Source organism: Monodelphis domestica, chromosome 2 (genome assembly GCF_027887165.1).
Source record: "Monodelphis domestica isolate mMonDom1 chromosome 2, mMonDom1.pri, whole genome shotgun sequence".
In the NCBI taxonomy this organism is placed as follows: Eukaryota; Metazoa; Chordata; class Mammalia; order Didelphimorphia; family Didelphidae; genus Monodelphis; species Monodelphis domestica.
The window spans coordinates 514,409,064-514,428,892 of NC_077228.1; the positions used below are offsets into that span (position 1 = coordinate 514,409,064).

Consider the following 19,829-nt stretch of genomic DNA (forward strand, 5'->3'; position numbering starts at 1 on the left):
CTGACAAGCATCAACAAAGAGCAGAAAAACAACTAAAAGTACTGTAGAGGAACCAGAAATCTCCACTCCATAGAGCTTTTAAAGAAGACTTCAAATTGAATATGGCAGCCCCAACACTGCCCTGCTTGTTTGTGGCCCCTTCTGACCTTTCTTGTGCACTTTACTCTTTCTTGTTGCTCTTTTTCAACTTTAAATTTTTTCAGCAATATTTTGTTTTTCCCATTATATGAAAAACAATTTTTAATATTTGTTTCCTAACATTCTGAGTCCCAATTTTCTCCCTCCCTGAGACAGGAAGCGCTTTGATCTAGGCTTTACATTTGCGATTCTGTAGAGCATAGCTTTAAATTTTTTCAGTCACTTATCTCACTATTCTCAAATAAAAATTCTCTTATCAGTGATCTCCCTCTGGGCAACAGAGCTACGGACTCATCCCCTAATCTGTAACTGTTCCAAACCTAAGGCCCAAGCTGCAGGCCCACCCCTAACCTGGGCCAGGGGGTGAACTGGAGATCCTTATGGGGTGCTACAGCTTTGAGCCCACCCTGGGAGGCCTCCCTACTTCACCATCTATGCTAGTCTCCCCTAAGATTCCAGAAGCAGCACTGAGTCTTCCCTAAGCAAACAATAAATAGCTTTTTTCTTCTACCACAGACTTTAACCTGGAAAAGAGAGTCACACTTACAAATCCTCTGCTTGGCTTTTTTTAGAAGACTCTAAAGACAAAACTAAGACTCCAAGTTCTTGCCATTTAAAACCGGCAGGGCAGGTTGGAGTGGAAAGGGCCAAAAGGGGCCCATTTTATTAAATATAACATAAGGGATGAATGCCAGTCTGGGTGAGTTGCCCATGGGTTCTTCTGTGCTCTGAATCTTTTATCATTCCCCTGCCAGAACTGGCATTGCATGAAGGCTAGAGCATTTTTTTTTTTAGTTATAGACCAAAAGTTTATTATCTTTCATGGCTGACAGACAACAAATTCCCATGCTACAAATTAGACCTCAAAATATCCCATAAGAACTCAAGCAGTAAATTGAATTAGAACCTGAGCATTCGCACAGACAGATCTGTTGTCCACAAGAACCTGGACACGACATTGGTCCCTGACCACTTAAGAACAACATTTTAAAAGCACATCACTATACCAAACACCTATCATCTCCAAGACTAGGACATTCTTAAAGAACCTACTATGTGCAGACCCCAGTGCTCAGCCCTTAGGGTACAAATACAAGCCCAGAAGACAGCCTTTGCTCCCTGAGGTGAAGATGGCACAAGAAAGGACTAGAAATGGGGAGGGAGTGCACCCTGGAGGGCCCTGGGATGGAGGCTGAAGGAGGCAACATAAGGCAAAAGGGCTGGATGGAGTCAGGGTGTGAGTCTAAGAACGTCAGCCTAAAAAGGAGAGGAAGGAGCAAAGGAGGGCCTTCCATGAGCCACTTGAGCTATCCTAGTACCTTTGAACAGTATTTGGGTAAATCTAAAATGTCCCTTAAACTTAACACTTCAATAACAGAGGGCCTTTAGTCCAGCACAAGACCCGACACAAAGACTACATGCTTAATAAATAAATACTTTATCTAGTTAGCTATAAACCTCAAATAGTAAAATAATAATAGCTAGTCTTTATATAGTGCCTACATGTGCCAGGCACAGCACTAAGGGCTTTACCTCTTTTGATCCTCACAACTCTGGGAAGTCGATGCTGTTATTATCTCCATTTTACAGTTGAAGAGACTGGGGGAGCCTGAGGTTAAATGACTTGCCCAGGGTCACACAATAAATACCTGAAGTGGATTTGAACTCTGATTTCCTAGACAGCAAGCCCAATCCACCACGTGCATATTTCATTGACACTGTAGGTATATGTAGAATTGAAAGGTTCAGAGCTCGTAGGGACTTTAGGGATAATCTAGTCCAAATCCTTCATCTTACAGATGAGATATTGAAGGTGAGGGCAGTGACATGACTTGTCCAAAGCCACACGGGACCTATAAAATAGCAGAGTCAGAATTTGAACTCACATCTCCCACCCCATGTTGACTTTCTATCTATTCAATTCCTATCTGCAAAATTCCATCCAATGGGTCTTGGCACGTCTAGGTCTCGGTGGTTAGAAATTAGACAGTTCAGGAAGTTCTCTAAACATGGACTATCAGGACTCCTACTTTGAGTGTAGTAGAGAAACCTCAGGCTGGTGAAGTCCTGATTCTTATCCTGGCTCAGCTGCTACTAACAACACTAAACACGCAATAGTTATAGGACACTTTACGATGAGATCATTCCATATAGCCCAAGCCTACAAAAATAAGAGGCCGAACCTTGGGCAAACACTGTCGGCTCTCTCCGCCGTAAGGCAGCAGGACTGGAGGAAATGATCGCCGTGGCTCTCCTATCTTGGACAATCCCTGCTTCGGGGACTTGGAAACTATGACATGCCACCTCAGGAAGCACCAGTTTGTGCAATGCCACCACCTTCGGGCCCAGTTCATGGCCCAACACAATGTATATAGCGACAGACATCTGGCATTCCCTAAGAATGCTCTTAAGCTCCTAAAAAACCCCAACTTCGTTGGCTGATAATGTTGTAGACTCAGAGGCTCGTAGTCCTTAGAGGCCCTGGTTTTACAGATAAAGAAACTGAAATAAGAAGTGATATGTGAGGGTCTCAGATGCAGGAAGAGTCAGAGCTAGGTCTCAAACCTAGATTCTTGGACTATGAACCCCATTCCCTTTCCACTGGACCATGCTACCTCTCAAAAGAGTCATCAAAAAGCTTTAATATACTGATTTGCCTTTTTTTTTAACCCTTACCTTCTGATTTAGAATCAATATTCTTTCAGACTTCCCCACTTTCCAGGGAAGAAGAGTGGTAAGGGTTAGGCAATGGGGTCAAGTGACTTGCCCAGGGTCACGCAGCTAGGAAGTGTCTGAGGCCAGATTTGAATCCAAGACCTCATCTCCAGGCCTGGCTCTCTATCTACTGAGCCACCTAGCTGCCCCTGCCTTTTTTTTTTTAACGAGTTTTAGAACTCTAAGATCAGGTGTATAAGACTCCTAAAGAAGGTAAGATATTTTAAATGCCATCCACATTAAAACTGGACAAAACTGTTATCTACAGAATCTCACTAAGACCACTCAAGTCACGATAAGTTAAATTCTAGAGGGAGCTGCAACAGTTTCAACTAGAGGGAAGAAAAGACAGCACACATTCCAAACAAGGCCTTCATTCTGCTTACAATTCCTTCAGAGCAAAATAAGATATTCTAAGAGATCTACCAGAGAACCGGGTAGTAATAAGAACCTATTCTTTTGATGGAAACAAGCTTGCTATCAGAGATGCTGACAATGAAGGAGGCCCAGAAGGGCAGTCCCAGAATCCAATCCTGACCTAAATACACTACTCCCTTCAACTTCTGGGCTTCAGGTACTTCCTGAAGAACAACAATTCCTACATGCTTCTTCTGAAATTAAACTAAGCTACTTAAGCTTTCTGCATTCCAAAATAGAACCATAATCAGGCCGAAGCTTGCTAGAAGAGCTAACCAATTTTGGATGGCAGAGGCATCCACAAAGGAAGGGGCACTGACTGAGATGAACTCTAGAAGTTCTAAATGAACTAGAACTAGAACTAGTTCTAGATGAACTCATTTAAGTTCTAAAGTTTTTTAAACCCAAGGCTTAAAGAATTCAAGAATATCAGAAAGAACTATGTAGATGATCTAGGTCAGCTCCCTTATTATTTTTTAAAAATGTCTTTATTGCTAACATTTGCTATTGTTTAAACCCATACCTTCCATCTTAGAATCAATACTATCTATTGGTTCCAAGAGTGATAAGGGCTTGGCAATGGGGGTGAAGTGACTTGCCCAGGGTCATACAGCTAGGAAGTGTCTGAGGCCATATTTGAATCCAGGTTCTCCCATCTCCAGGCCTGGTTTTTTATCCACTGAACCACCTAACTATCCCTCATCAGTAGTTTTCTCATTACTTTTCCCCCCCAAATATGTCCCTCCCCACTCACCTGTCCAGCAAGCCTTCCAGTGCCAAATAAATAAATAAAGAAAATAAAGAAAAAAAGCAATTGAACCAAACTAGCCAACTGTGTCTGCCTGCATCTGACCAGATACATGATACTCCACACCTGCAGTCTCCACCTTTGGAAAGTCAGTCATTTGGGAAGGCCTTGCTGGGGACCAGAACTTTGCCAAGTGCTAGAGACACCAAGCACATAGTCCCCACTCTCAAGGAGCTCCGGTTCTAATAGGGCAAGCAATGTGCTCAGAGGAAAGACTTCCCCAAGTGGGGAGTCTGAAAGGCTTCTTGTGGGAAGTGCTACTTTAGCTGAGACTTTTTGAGACAGCCAGGAGGGCTGGAGGACACTCCAGGCAGCAGGCCAGCCAGAGAAGAGGCATGAAGTGCTCTGTGCAGTGAACACAAGGCCTGGGTCAATGGACCACACAGTAGAGGGGAATCCAATGTAAGAAGACCAGAGGGTCCGGGCTATGGGGTGCATGCTTCTCAGCTCTTCAACCCCTTCTTTTCTAAATGAGGGAACTAAGTGACTGTGGAGAGTCAGCATTTTAAAGAACCAAGTCTCTTGACTCCCTAGTCACTGATCTTTTACCTACACAGGAAATCACAGGACCACAGAAGGAACTAGAGAGATTCCTTAGCTTAATACCTTCCTTTTAGAGAAAAAGAAACTGAGGCCCAGAGAGGACATGTGCCTTGAACCAGATTCTATATCACTTATACAGGCAGAGGTAGGATTTGAATCTAGGTCCTAAATCTCACAAGGATTCTGCCCAACCACCATTCCATAGGAACTTCCGAAAGTTTTCGATGCAAACAAAAAGCTCAAAAATAAAGCAGTCAATAGAATGCTAAAATACATGGAGCAGTCACTACAGAAAATTAACTAGCTCAAAGAAAACTGACATTTATCCATTTTTATTTTCTCCAGAAAACTGCAGGATTTTATCACTGAAGACAACAAACATTATTATTTAGAAGTCGAGAGAGGGGAACACTAGCAATTGCAACTGCAGGAGAATTGGGGACCTGATTGAAGTTCTAGGTCCAGGAGCGGTGCTAGCACCAGTGACTATAGGACAGCAATGTTCCTTCCTGGGCAAAGAACAGAACAGAGGCCAGGAGAGCAGTGGCCACATCTTTTCTTAGATCCCACTTTGTAAGCACTGAAAATCTACAGACCTCTAGAACTAGTTCTGAAAATAGAAGTAGGATAAACTTGAAGCTTAGGACAGTACCCCTCCACCAGAGGAGCAGAGCCCAACTTTAACACAAAGTTAAAAGTGAAGAAATGAGGAGGACAGCAACAACAACAACGAACTTAACCATAACAAGTTACTGTGGTAATAGGAAAAATTAAGACAACGATGTCAAAGAAGGTAGAAGCAAATGCTCAAAGAAAAATGTGAATTATATACAAGCTCAATGAGAACTTAAGGAGCTGAAAAAGCATTTAAAGAATCAAATAAGAGAGGAAGAGGAAAAATTGGGAAATGAGATGAAATTGATGTAAGAAAATTATGAAAAGAGAATCAATGATTTGATAGAAGAAGCACAAAAAAATGAAGAAAACAACACCATTAAAAATATAGAATTAGTCAATTAGCAAAAGAAGCCCAAAAATTCACTGGAGAAAAGAAAACCTAAAAAAACAAAAACAAAAAAACAGAATTGGCCAAATGGAAAAGGAGGTATGAAAACTCACTGAAGAAAATAACTTCTTAAAATTTAGAATTGGGTAAATGGATACTAATGACTCCATGAGACACCAAGAAACTATAAAAGAAAATCAAAAAAATGAAAAAAAAAAACTTTGAAGAAAATGTGAACTATTTCATTGGAAAAACAACTGACCTGGAAAACAGATTGGGGAAAGATAATTTATAAATTATTGAATTATCTGAAAGCCATGGCCAGAAAACGAGTCTAAACATTGTATTTCAAGAATTTAACAAGGAAAGTTGCTCTGATACTCTAGAACTGGAGGGTAAAATAGAAAGTGAAAGAATCCATTGGTCAACTCCTAAAAGAGATCCCAAATGAAAACTCCCAGGAATATTATAGCCAAATTCTAACACTCCCAAGTTAAGAAGAAAATATTACAAGCAACCAGAAAATATCATGGTGCCACAGTCAGGATAACATAAGATTTAGCAGCTTCCACATTAAAGAACTAACGGACTTGGAATTTAATATTTTAGAAAACAAAGGAGTTAGTATTATAATCAAGAATAACCTATCTGCTGTGTGAGACTCTGGGCAAATCACTTAACCTCCATTGCATAGTCCTTACTGCCCTTCTGCCTTGGAACCAATACACAGAAGGTTTAAAAAAAATCTATCTGGATCCAGGTACTTAGCTTAGTAGATTTAGAGCCAAACCTAGAGTAAGGAGGTCCTGAGTTCAAATTTGACCTTACATCCTTCCTACCTAGGTGACCCTGGGTAAGTCACTTAACTCATTACCTAGTCCTTACCACTCTTTTGCCTTGCCAGCATACTAAATATAATACTTCAGGGGAAAATGGATGTTTAATGAAGAAGAGAACTTTCAAGTATTCCTAATGAAAAGACCAGGCCTGAATAAAAAATATGACCTCTAAATATAGTATTCAAGAGGAGCACATAAAGGTGAATGTAAACAGAAATTATAAGGACATCAAAGAGGCTAAATGTTTACATTCCTTTATGAGAAGATGCTAACTGTAATTCCTAAGAACTTTATCATTATTAGGGAATTTAGAAGGATAAACAAAGGGAATAGGTGTGAGATGACTATTTGGGGTGATTATTTTTTTAATTAAGGGATGAAGAAAGAAGGATGTTGTGAAGATGGGATTAACTCTCTCATGCCCATTTTTAGATTTAATCATCAGAAGTGTATACACCCCTCTTACACTTGAGTGGGGGAGGTCTATGACCTACATGTGCAATAGTGGTTGATGAATCCACTATCATGTACTGGGAGAAGGGGAAAGGGAGAGGAAGAAAAGATGTGTGAATGGAAGAGTTTTTACAGTGGAGGGGAAGAAGAAGGAGAGGAATGGTGGGAAATAATTGAATCTTATTCTCATCAGAAACAGTTCAAAGAAGGAATAACACACATATTTATATGGATATAAAAATCTATCTTACCCTACAGGGAAGTAGGAGGGGAATGAGAAAAAAAGAAGGGGATGGAGACTGAGGGAAGCGAAGGTATATTAAGGGAGGTATCAGAAACAAAACAAACTTTTAGGAGGAACAGGGTAAAAAGGGAGAAATAATGATACATGGGGTGCTGTCCAATTTTCCCAGAAGTTTTTTATCAGAAAGAATCTTTGCAACAAGCTTCTCTGACAAAGGTCTCATTTCTAAGATAGTAAAGAGTTGTTTCAAACTCATAAGAAACAGAGCCATTCCCTCATTGATAAATGTTTTAAGGATATGAACATACAATTCTCAAGGAAAGAAATACCAGCTACCTATAGCCATATGAAAAAATGCTCTAAAATATTACTATTTAGAAAAATACAAATGAAAAGAATTCTGAGATTTCTTCTTACACCTATCAGAGTGTCAAAGATGATAAAAAAAGGAAAATGATAAATGTTGGAGAGGCTGTGGAAAAACAGTCACATTGATGAACTATTGGTTGACCTGTGAATGGGTACAACTGTCCTGGGAAGCAATATGGAATATACACAAAACAGTATGTTTCATGTCCTTTGACCCAACTATCCTCCTGCTAGGTCTACCTGCAAAAGACATGAAAGAAAAAGAAAAAGGACTCATAGGTGCAAAAGTATTTATAGAGAATCTTTTTTTTTAATCTGGTAGCAGAAAACTGGAAACCAAGATGTCCATCAATAGAGAATTGGCTAAATAATTTGTGGAATATTAATGTGATGGAATAAAATAAGGAAATAGATTATTTCAAAAAGACATGAAAAGCTTCCAGAAGTACTTTTACTATGACAATATTATAAAAAATGAACAATTTTAAGGACTTTTATAAACTGATGAAAAATGAAATGAGCAGAACAAGGAAAAAAAACTTGTACAATAACAACACCATGAAAATAAATCACTTGAAGACGATAAGAAATATTACAGTGACCATTCAGGATTCCAGAGGAAACATGTTATCCATTACAGAGAGATGGATCTAGTATTCAGATACATACATACATACAAATATAATTTATATGAATGTACACAGCCATTGAAGGAGGTGGGCAAAGGTGCTACAGATGTGAAATATTACATGAACTTCCAGATTATTAGATTTACTTATTTCTTTTGTTATAAGAAATCTATAAATATTTGTAATGTAAAAATAAGACACATCAATCATTTTCCCCCAATCCTATGATATTTTAAAGACAAAAACTAAACAATTTCTACCTCAAGGAGTTTATGAATAGATTCTAGGAGGGAAGAGATCACAGGCAGCAGAGCAAAAACAGTAGCTCCAAATAAATAAGGAGAAAAGATCAGGGATTTGTCCCAATTACTTCCTGGGAGGTCCTGCCATTTTCAAACTTCAGAAGGAAGGGATTAAGGCACAAAAATTTCCATATACGTCATGAAAAAAAAGAGAAGCTGTAAAATAAAAGTATCTTTTTTTGTTGTTGTTGCAAGAAACTAGCTTTAGGAAGAAATCAAAGGTATCTACAGTCATTTAAAAAAATACTCTAAATTGCTATTGACTAGAGAAATGCAAACTAAAACAACTTTGAGATATCGTCACACACCTACCTATCAGATGGGCTAGCATGACAGAAGGGGAAAATGACAAATGTTTGGAAAGGATGTAGAAAAATTGGGACACTAGTACACTGTTGGTGGAACTGTAAACTGATACAACCATTTTGGAGATCAATCTAGAATGATGCTCAAAGAGGTAAAACTGTGTATACACCCACTGACCCAAGAATATCACTGTTTAGGTCTGTTTCCAAAGTGATCAGGGAAAAAAGGAAACGAAGCTTTAGGTTCTAAAATATTCACCACAGCTTTCTTTGTGGTGGTAAAGAACTGCCAATTGAGGGGATGTCATACAACTGTGATTGAATCATATTGGGCTATAAGAAACGATGAGGCTGATTTTAGAAAAGGGAAATAACAAAAAGTGAAATGAGCAGAACAAGAGAACACATTATGAGCAATACTGTTCAAAAAGTACCTGTGATCCGCTCTTCTGAATAATATGAAGATTCAATGAACCACCTCCACCTCCAGAGAAAGCATCAATCTGTGGAGCCACGGATTGTAGTTTCACAGACATAATCTACATTGAATACTGGCCTTCTCTAGTGAGGGATTGGGAGGAAGGAAGGGAAACAGCTTGGAACTCAAAATGTAATAAAAATAGGGAAATAAATATTAAGAATGAAAAGAAGCCAGTTGCTTGTTTTCCCCACTGCATTTCTGAACTAGGAAAAGCACTTGGGCATCTGGGCAATTTAGGCTGCCTCTGTGGTGGTTCAAGCTCACCCAGTGACCTGAGCAGCAAGCACTGCTGACTAGGCACAGAGGGCACCTGCTCAGGCTGCCTCGGGGAACATAGTCTGCATTTGAAGGTCCAAACTGGGACCACTCAAGCAAAAAGGAATTAGAGGCCGTTTTCCTCTTTCCTGTAGGGCTCCAAGGCTGTGAAATGTCCCCTCTGAAGGATCTCAGTCATGAGGGTATTCAAGCTATATTCCAAAGCCGACGAGTTCTAACCTTCCCACGGTGGCTCGATCCTGGAGCCTTCCATGCGCCTGGGCTCAGAACACATGGCAGAACAAACAGGAAGCTCCAGCTGAAGTCTGCAGGGGACAGGCAGGCCCTCCGGGGAGAGGATTTTGGAATCTCCACGGCTCACATTTAACATGTGAATTAGTTTGACTTAGCTCAGGAAGGCCTTTCAAAGGAGCTTCTTTCCGGACTTTACAGCTGGTTTCATTATCTTGGTAATGGGCCTTGTAATCTTAGGCCAAAGCCTTGGCTGCTTCCTTTGTTCATGGATACACCGAAAACCCCCAGAGCTCCAAAAGGGCCACACAGAGACCGGTTCTCTCCCAGCCCCCCCCCCCCCACTGGTCTCCCAGACAGACATCTTCTTTCTCCCTAAGCATCTCCTTAAACCCCCTCCCCATGGTTTTCCAGCCTTTGGCTTCCCTCCAGGGTGACTAGCTAGGATCCACCATGGATGTTTGGAGAGGCTTTAAAGTTCTAAAGGAGCAAACCAGAGAAGCACAGAAGGAGAGGTCTCTAAGCCCTCTATCTTTAACCCATGACTACGGTTTTCTCCTTCTGCCCTTTTGACCAATCATAGTCTTGCTAGATTTTCTGTGATTCTTCCTCATTAACTAAATATATTTTCGTAAGTTGTAACAATTCAATAAACTATTAAGTCCAATAAGGCATTTTCTTTTTTCTTATAACCCTTATCTTTCATCTTAGAATCAATAATGCGTATTAGTTCTAAGGCAGAAGAGTAAGTGGTAACAGCTAGACAATGGGTGTTAAGTGACTCATCCAGGGTCACACCGCTGGGAAGTATCTGGGGTCAAATTTGAACCCAGGACCTCCCATCTCTAGGCCTGGCTCTCAATCCACTGAGCCACCCAGCTGCCCCCCAGATCTGTTTTCTTTAGAGGCTCCCCAATGGAGAGGGAAGGGATGGAGATGACTGGCAAAAGCAGTCACCCAAACAGTAGCAAGAAATGATTGCTGAGAGCCCAGAAGCCCGGGAGACGACAGAAAAACTATAAAAATCGGGAGAGTATGGTGTCACTTTGTAGAGAAGCAAAACCCCTTCATTCCTCAATTGTCCCCAAAGACATCACTGTATTATGAAATAGGATGAACAATGGCGCTCAATAATGACATTAGGAAGACACAAACAAGAATGCAATAGAGGAAGAAGCATGGATGAGTTGTGATCCAATGGCTAGAGGAAGTACTCAAATCAATGAGCTCAGAGCTCCACTAGAGTGTCCATAAAATGACCCTGAATCATCTAGAAAAATTACATTGAGGTGCAGCTAGATGGCTCAGTGGATTGAGAGCCAGACCTGGAGACAGGAGGTCCTGGGTTCAAATGTAGCCTCAGACAATGCCTAACTGTGTGACCCTGGGCAAGTCGCTTAACCCTCATTGCCTGGCCCATACCACTCTTCAGCCCCAGAACAGATACTTATATAGATTCTAAGACTGAAGGGAAGTTAAAAAAAATTACACTGTAATCAGCAAGCAGGATGTAAAAAAACACATTTTAGAAAGTCTCCATCTAATATAGTTACATGGTTGGTACTTTAAAAGATAACTTTCAGTTACTTGGAAAACCACCAGAAACAACGAATTCCCTTAACAAGCCAGTCGGCCAAATCTGTCAAATCTTTATTAAGTGAATATTCTGTGCTAGGCTCTGGACTAAGGGTTGGCCATACGGAGAGCGGTAAAAGCAGGGACCTTACATTGTCCTGGAGGGGGCAGCGTGTAAATAAATACCTATTTTCTGAGTAGATGAAAAGTAATCTCAGAAGGGAAGGTACCAGCAGCTGAAGTCTGTCTGACAGCTCTCCTCTTCTGACTCAGCCACCCAAGTGATTTTTCTGAAGGATCAGTCTGAGAGTCAATATTCTAGTAAGGACTGGGGATCTGAAGAAGGCCAAAAACCAGGCTTGGGAAAGGCCGGCTCAATCAGAAGAGATGGAAGCTAAGATTTGGGGCAGATGAAAGGGGCAGAGCATTCCTCTGAGATGGGAGATGGGTATCATCTTTGAGGAACAGCAAATAGGCAGGGCACCTGGATTACAGAATACACAGAGGCGAACAAAGCAGAAGGACACTGGGAAGGTTGGAAGGAGCTGATCCCTGATCTTGGAGTTAAATGGGAGCCACAGCAGCTCCTGGGGGAGTGTGGTATGATCCCCGCCTGGCTGCACTCCTCTTGACTCATCACACTGCTTTCCAGAATCTCACTACACTGCAATATCACATCAACTCTGAAGTTCATACTTCCTCAGCACCTCCTGGCCCTGGACTATAGACAGCTCCTCCTCCCAGATCCTCCATTTAAGCATGGTGCCCAGGGCATCCATCTCAGCTCATCAGAACCAGCTACCCAGACCTCCATTAAGTGTTGTCTCCCTCACTAGCCTGTGAGTTCCTTGAAGAAAAAGATTGTCTCTTGTCTTTGTTTGTATCTCCAGCACTTATCTTCGTGCCTGGCGTAGAACAGGTTTGTAAGAAATGTTCACTATTAGACTGAAACTTCAGAAAGATCCCTTAGGTGGCTGAGGGGAGGATGGAGGGGGAGGAGAGAGATATGAGGCAGAGAGATCCAACAGAATCTATTTCAACAGTCCAGGAGAGGGGACTGAGGCTATTTGACTGAGAGAAGAGGATGGATACCAGAGATCTCAGAAAGGCAGCACTGACTGGATTTGGCAATAGTCTGGATATATGGTACAAGCTGGAGGAAGGAGTCAAGAAGACGGAGTGGCTGAGTGACTGGGAGGATGATGTTGTCCTCAATAGTAACAGTTGAGAGGTTAGGGAAGATGGATAGTTTGTTCTGTTGCATTGAGACTCAGTTGAGATTAGATAATATAAATTCGTAGCGGACACAGATGATTTCTTCCACCACCAGATAACGTAATCTAGAACTGGGTTTGGTAAGAGGTTCTTAAGGGGTGCTGACCAAGGCAATGAATTAGTGAGCAGAAGATAGTCTAGCATTGAGTTGGTTTGCCAAAGGATGGAGATAGTGAAAAGGAGGACAGTGTGAACAATGCAGGGGTAAATGATGGATAAATGAGGCCTTACTGTATAGGCAGTTGGATAATTTCACCTCCCAAAATGTTCATCTACTCCAATCTTTGATCTTATTGCTGTGGGGAACTTCCAGGGAGGAAACTGCTAGCAATGCAGATCAGTAATTTTTCAGAAATTAAGAGGTTAAGAAACTAATCCTGAATCCCACAGCCTGTAAGATCCAAGTCCTTCCAAGTCAGCTCTCTCGCCGCTACACTAAGCTGTATCTCAATGAAAGACATTGTTAAGTTAATCAAGGCATAATAATCTCTCACATTTTTAATAACATTATGACAAGAAATGATGAACACGGCGAAAAGAACAACTTCAGAAAACCTGTTAAGGCTTATGTGAACTGATACAAAGTAAAGTGAGCAGAACCACGAGAACTTGTACACAGTGACAGCAATTCTCAGCAATGCAAGGATCCAGGATACCTCCAAAGGACTCATGCTGAAAAAGACGATCTATCCACCACCAGAGAAGGAACTAATGGAGTCTGAATGAAGATCGAAGCATACTATTATTCTTCACTTTATTTCTTTCACGGGTTTTTTCTTATATGCGCAACATGTTTTCTTTCACACGAAGAGGTAAATATGTATTGCATGATAGCAAATGTAGAACTTGTTATCAGATTGCTTGCTGTTTCAGGGAGGGCAAGGGGTGGAAGAGAATTTGAATCGCAAAATGTGAGAAAATTGTCTCTGCATGTAATTGAAGGAAAAATTCAATAAAATACTACTGGAAAAGAAATAAAATGTAACATTATCTGACTTAAATGAAGGAACCTGCCTTTGAGTGTTTGCCTTACAACTTCAGGGCCATGTGATCTTGAGCCCTAGTCTCGGGAATTATACTTGCTCAGTTATATCTTTTTTCCTACCTGCTGAGTATCAGATGAGATGATGAATGTGAAAGGGCTTTGTAGCAAGGGAAGCCTCATTTAGATGTAAGAAATTTTAAAAGTGTCTTCATAGCTAATGTTTCATTGAGTCCTCATAAATAACTGTATGAAGTATTATAAACATGGCAGGAAACTGAGGTACAGAGACAGCAAATGACTGGTCCAAAGTCACAAATCATTAACAGTATTCCTTTCAATGAAGAAGGGGAAAAAAGACAAGGGGCAGGGTAAAGGGTATGGTTTCCATTGGTGTTTCAAGGTCTTGAAAGTCAGTTCTTCCTTCATCCCCTTAGCTAAATTCTAACACACTTCCCCCAGCAAAATGCTTGTGATGACACTTGCAATCTGGATGAACTTGGGCAATCATTTAGCTCTTCTAAGATTCCTCATGGGCCAAAAGGCCCTTCTGGTGCCAAACCTTTTTCAAGAAATGATACATTTCCTAAACATCATCCAGCAGCTGGGACCAAGATGCATGAGAGTAACACCTACCGTTTGATTCCCCCACCCTGAGAAAACCATCAGATTAGCAGCCAGAGCTCTTTTGGACTTCTCACCAAAGTTCCATTTATATCCCAGGAAATAGGGATCCCAGAAAATACTGCCATCAAAGTGAGACCCACAACCCAAATGTAAGCCAGCAGAGCCTGATTTCTAAGCAATCACTTCTGGCCAACAGCCAGCTACTTTACTGGACCCTCCACATTCTGCCTTCATCTGGTCCAAATTCTCCTGCCAAGAGATGGCATCTACTGAATTGCCCAACCTGCCTACAGAAGTTAAAAGAGTCCTATTCACTCAGTCCCTTCATACCTCTGCCTCTGGTGCCCCAATGAAAGGGAGAGAGGTGGCAGGGGGCAGACAAAAATGGCAGGGAAGCTTAGTGGTCTTTCTCATGTGGTCAAAATTCCATTCTTAAAAGAGAAATATTCAGATTAGGAGAACTTCCTCAAGGAGACTAACTAATCTTAACATGTTGGTATTAAGCATTCTTTTTCTTTTTGTTTTTTTAATCTGGTCTTCCTGCAGCCAAGGTGAAATTGCATAAGAACCAGGTGGTTCAGGGCTTAGTCAAACTTGGAAAGGAAAATGTTGAGCTGGGAGAGTGGTCAGAAAACTGCACATTATTATTTTTCTTATACACAGCTGAGAAGGGGTCTTCTCACCAGCTGCCTTGAAGGTCAATTCAAATACAGACAGAGCTAATTCTGTTAGAAAAAATCTGCACTAATTTGGAACTATGCCCAAAGGGTGATAAAAGACTGTTTGCCCTTTGATCCAGCCATAGCACTGCTGGGTTTGTACCCCAAAAAGATAATGGAGAAAAAGACTTGTACAAGAATATTCATAGCTTCACTCTTTGTGGTGGCCAAAAATTGGAAAATGAGGGGATGCCCATCAATTGGGGAATGGCTGAACACATTGTGGTATGTTGGTGATGGAATACTATTGTGCTCAAAGGAATAATAAAGTGGAGGAGTTCCATGGAGACTGGAACAACCTCCAGGAAGTGATGCAGAGTGAGAGGAGCAGAACCAGGAAAACATTGTACACAGAGAGTGATACACTGTGGTACAATTGAAGGTGATGGACTTCTCCATTAGGGTCAATGCAATGTCCCTGAACAATCTGCAGGGATCTTAAAAATACTATCCACAAGCAGAGGACAAACTGTGGGAGTAAAAACACCGATGAAAAGCAACTGCTTGACTATAGAGATGGAGGGGATATGACTGAGGAGAGACTCTAAATGAACACCCTAATGCAAATACCAACAACAGGGAAATGGGTTCGAGTCAAGAACACATGTGATAACCAGTGGAATCGTGCGTTGGCTATAGGAGAGGGAAAGGTGGTGGGAGGTGGGGCGGGGAGGAAAAGAAAATGATCTTTGTTTCCAGTGAATAATGTTTGAAATTACCAAATAAAATAATGTTTAAAAGAAAAAAAAAAGAAAAATCTGCACTAAGTTTGGGAGGATTCTGAAACTACACAAATAAGGAAGATCAAAATTGCACTTCCTGAGAAGAAATCTAAAAAAGAAAGAAATCTTCCAGGGTGCTTTTTAGTTCTTAAAACTCTTTCCTCTAACCACAGGTAAAGTGGTCTGAATGAGTGAGAGTGGCATTTTTGTACTTACTAAGCCCCTCTATCATCCAGGATGACTAAGCCCTCACCACAAACTCCCTGAGGAGAAGTGGACACCTATGGAAATCCAGTACTCTGAAGTGGGTTTGTTAGTCCTGACTGCTTTCTGAACAGTGTCCTAGTGTTTTTAATTCCTTAGATTACTAGATTCCAGACCACCAAAATGACAACCAAAAAAAAGAACTCACTGTCTTGGGGAAATACACAATGTATACTCTATAAGATTTTTGGAAGGAGATGGGACATCACAAACAAATTAATTAATTAATTAATTAAATTATAAATTAAAAAAATAAAAATATAAATTCTTTGAGCAGAATGCTCAAAGAAAACTAGTATGGGGGGTGGGGGTAACCGGAAGACTACCCAACAGAAAAGAGAGTTCAAGTATGTAGCTACTGATTTTCCTGTGGCAATTATTGACAATACTCTTTTCACTGGAAAAAGGACTTATTGTCTACCTTAATCCTCTGCCATAAGCACATTCTATCATTTAAGGCAGATGACTTCATGCCTAGGCCTAGTGTCTTCTGCTGACATCTGTCTTAGCACTCAATGACCTCAAGGAAGTAGCATGAGGCTTCCCACTCCATGACTACTCAATGCTTGGGAGTCTTGCAAACAAGCCCCAAACTGATCTCTTACACAGCCATGTAAGATGGCTCCATGGATCCATATAAACATAAACTGAATTTAATTTATTAGGGAAGCAAGCAAACATGCTTCCTAGGAACATATCTGTTTCTGTGCCAGTTGATTAGCTGACACCCAGAATTAACTTCTTATATTAATCTTTGCAAAACCTTTGGGCTCTACCTTCGTTCTTTTTTAACTTTTACTTTCTCTCTTAGAATCAATACCAAGTATCAATTACAAGCAGAAGAGAGTTAAGGGTTCCACAAAAGGTGTTAGGTGACTGGCCCAGGGTCACACATCTAGGAAGTGGCTGAGGCCATATTTGAACCCAGGTTCTCCAGACCCAAGGCCTGGCCCTTTACCCACGGTGCTACCTAGTTGCCCCAGGACTACCTTCTTTTTCAGAAACATAGCCAGAAGCCCTTTTAAAACAATGAAGTGACCATGGGATTACATAAATCTCTAGCAAAGGGCAATTTCATCCATGGTTTACTGAACTAGAAGGTTTTTTTCCCCTCTAACTTTTATAGGAAGGAAACAACTCTGAGAAGACACTTCCAAATGTTAGCATCCCAAACAAAATGAGGTAATCATTAAAAAGACAGTAAAAAATAAAAAAATGTAATTAAATAAATTTAATTAAAAAAAAGAAAGACGGCCACCAGACAACACCACTATTACACAGGTACCTTGTCTCAAGACTTTCCAAGCTATAGCAATGAGATCACAAGCTTAAGTAATTTTTAGCCTCCAAACAGTCCCTTCTTCTGGAAGCCCTCCAAGCATAAAGGGCCTTTACAAATATCATTATGGCTTTCCTGATAAGGAAATGAAGTCCAGTAGAAGCAAATCAATAGAGAACTAAAGGAACAAGAATTATTTCAGTAGATGCAAACGAAAACCCTAAAATAGCATATTCTGCTTTTTTTAAAAAGACAATAAAAAGCAATATAAGAATTTTCATCCCAATCTATAAATATGTTGAACCAAAGAAGTGAATTTCTAATGACCTGCTGCAAGACTGCTATGCTTCTGAATTGTGTGCTTGTACTTAGCAGTTTCTAATAGACCAAGAAAGTCCCAAATAAAATACTCACTTGCTTTTTCCAATTGCACTGATCACCAGAAATTTCTAACATTGCATTTATCTATATCTATAACTTCTATATCTATATCTATTGGCCTGTCTATCTATCTACATCTCCAATATGTATGATCAACTAACCAAATGAGCCACTTGGAATTTTAAAACACTCTTCACAAACTAAGCTCTTATCAATGAATAAGTATTCTAAGTGTTGGTATTGAGAAGACTTTGTGCAATAGTACTTTAATGCCATTTACTCTGGTAGATTGCCATATAAATTGAGCAACCAGCGTCTGCTTTCCTACTGCTGACAATCATTTTCCCTTTAGGTTTGATGACACAGAATCTGCTCCCTAAAATGCTGTTGACACCTCTTAAACATCAGTCCCTTCAGTATTCCTGCTTCAGGGACTTTTGCAATCTCCCTAATGTTATTTTTCTATTTTGTTGTGTTCAGTTGTGACTCTTGGTTTCCACATTTGGGCTTTTCTTGGCAAAGACACTGGGGGGGGGGGTTGTCATTTCCTTTTCCTGCTCATTTTGCAGATGAGGAAACTGAGGCATAGTAAGGTTACTTGTTCAGAGTCACACCTCGGACCCTAACAATGTCTAAGGTCAGATTTGAACTCAGGTCTTCCTGATTGGAGGTCCAGTGCCACCTACCTGTCCCATTATTTTTTACAACAAACATTTCAAGCCTCCTACACCCATGAATAATAAACAAATAGTTAGGAGTCTGACTGTACTTTCTGAACTAACTTAGCACAAAGTTCACTCACCAAATCTCAATTATCTGTGCCCTATCATTAGCCTTGTTCTAGCTAACATTTTTTTTTAAACCCTTACCTTCCATCTTGGAATCAATACTGTGTATTGGCTCCAAGGCAGAAGAGCGGTAAGGGCTAGGCAATGGGGGTCAAGTGACTTACCCAGAGTCACACAGCTGGGAAGTGTCTGAGGCCAGATTACAACCTAGGACCTCCCATCTCTAGGCCTGACTCTCAATCCACTGAGCTACCTAGCTGCCCCCTCTAGCTAACATTTTTAAAAATCAATGATTCAGAAGAAATCATGTATGGCATGCTTACCGTGCTTTCAGATGACACAAAATTGGGATAACTTGACTGAAACAGGGTGCAAAAAGATCTCCTCAAAATTGAATAATGGGGCAAATTTAATAATATAATAATAAAGGGAAAGTCCTACAACCAATTTTCCCCCCAAATCAGTCATACATGTAGAGAATAAGGGAAACATATCTATAGAAGAGCTCATGGTGGGGAGGGAGGGAACCATCTTAGTGCCTTTGGTGCCCTGAAAGCTCACTGTGTGCTCATTAGCCAAGAGTTAGTAAAAACAGTTTCTCCAGAATGAGGAAGGTGATAGTGCTGCTATAATCTACCCTGGTCAGTCGATCCAGAGTATCATGTCCAGTCAGAAGGGGAATTGGCAAGCAAAAGAACCGGCCAAAGGGCAACTCAAAACCATGCAGTGCCAGACTCAAAGTAATGGAAGAAGATGTCTTGGGGTGGATATGATTTCTGCCTTCAAGTATTTAAGGGATCAGCAAATGGGTAAGACTTACTCTGCCTGGCTCCAAAGGGCAAACTAGGACCAACTGGGAGAAGTTACAAAGGGAGAGGTTTTAACTCATCATCCCAAACCAGAATAGACTGCGTTGAGTTTCCTGTCCCTAAGATTTAGGAGAACTGACAGTAAAGTGAACTAAACCAAGGGAACATTATACACAGTAACACTAATATTGTAACAATGATCAACTGTGAAAGATGTAGCTACTCTGATCAGCACAATCCAAGACTATTCCAAAGGGCTGATAATGAAAACTGCTATCCAAAAATGCTATCCATCACCAGAGAGAGAACGGGCAAATTCTGAGTGCAGACTGAAGCCAAATGTTTTTCATTTTCTTTCTTTCTTTTTTTTTTGCGCCTATTTTGGCAACATGGCTAATATGGAAATATATTTTGCATGGCTTCACACGAATAACAGGTGTCATATTGCTACCTTTTAAATGGGGAGGGGCGGGGAGAGAGGAAGGGAGAGAATTTGGAACTCAAAATTTTAAAAGATAAATTACAAAGTGGCCAGCTGGGTGACTCATTGATTTGAAAGCCAGGCCTAGGGAAGGGAGGTCCTGGGTTCAAGCCTGGCCTCAGATACTTCCTAGCTGTGTGACCCTGGGCAATTCACTTAACCCCAATTATC

The 19,829-nt window shown here is 40.7% G+C and overlaps 1 protein-coding gene across 9 annotated transcripts in view; it reads right to left on the reverse strand.

Moving 5' to 3' along the window:
• RABGEF1 (RAB guanine nucleotide exchange factor 1) overlaps positions 1-19,829 on the reverse strand; it is a 42,929-nt gene that overhangs the window by 18,154 nt on the left and 4,946 nt on the right. The window contains exon 1 of one of the 9 annotated variants that reach the window (XM_007485671.3): positions 1,788-1,924. The exons of the other annotated variants lie outside the window; for them this stretch is intronic. The gene's annotated coding sequence lies outside the window, so the exon portion shown is untranslated. Of the gene's footprint in view, positions 1-1,787; positions 1,925-19,829 lie in introns of those variants that run through there. 9 annotated transcript variants of the gene reach the window in all.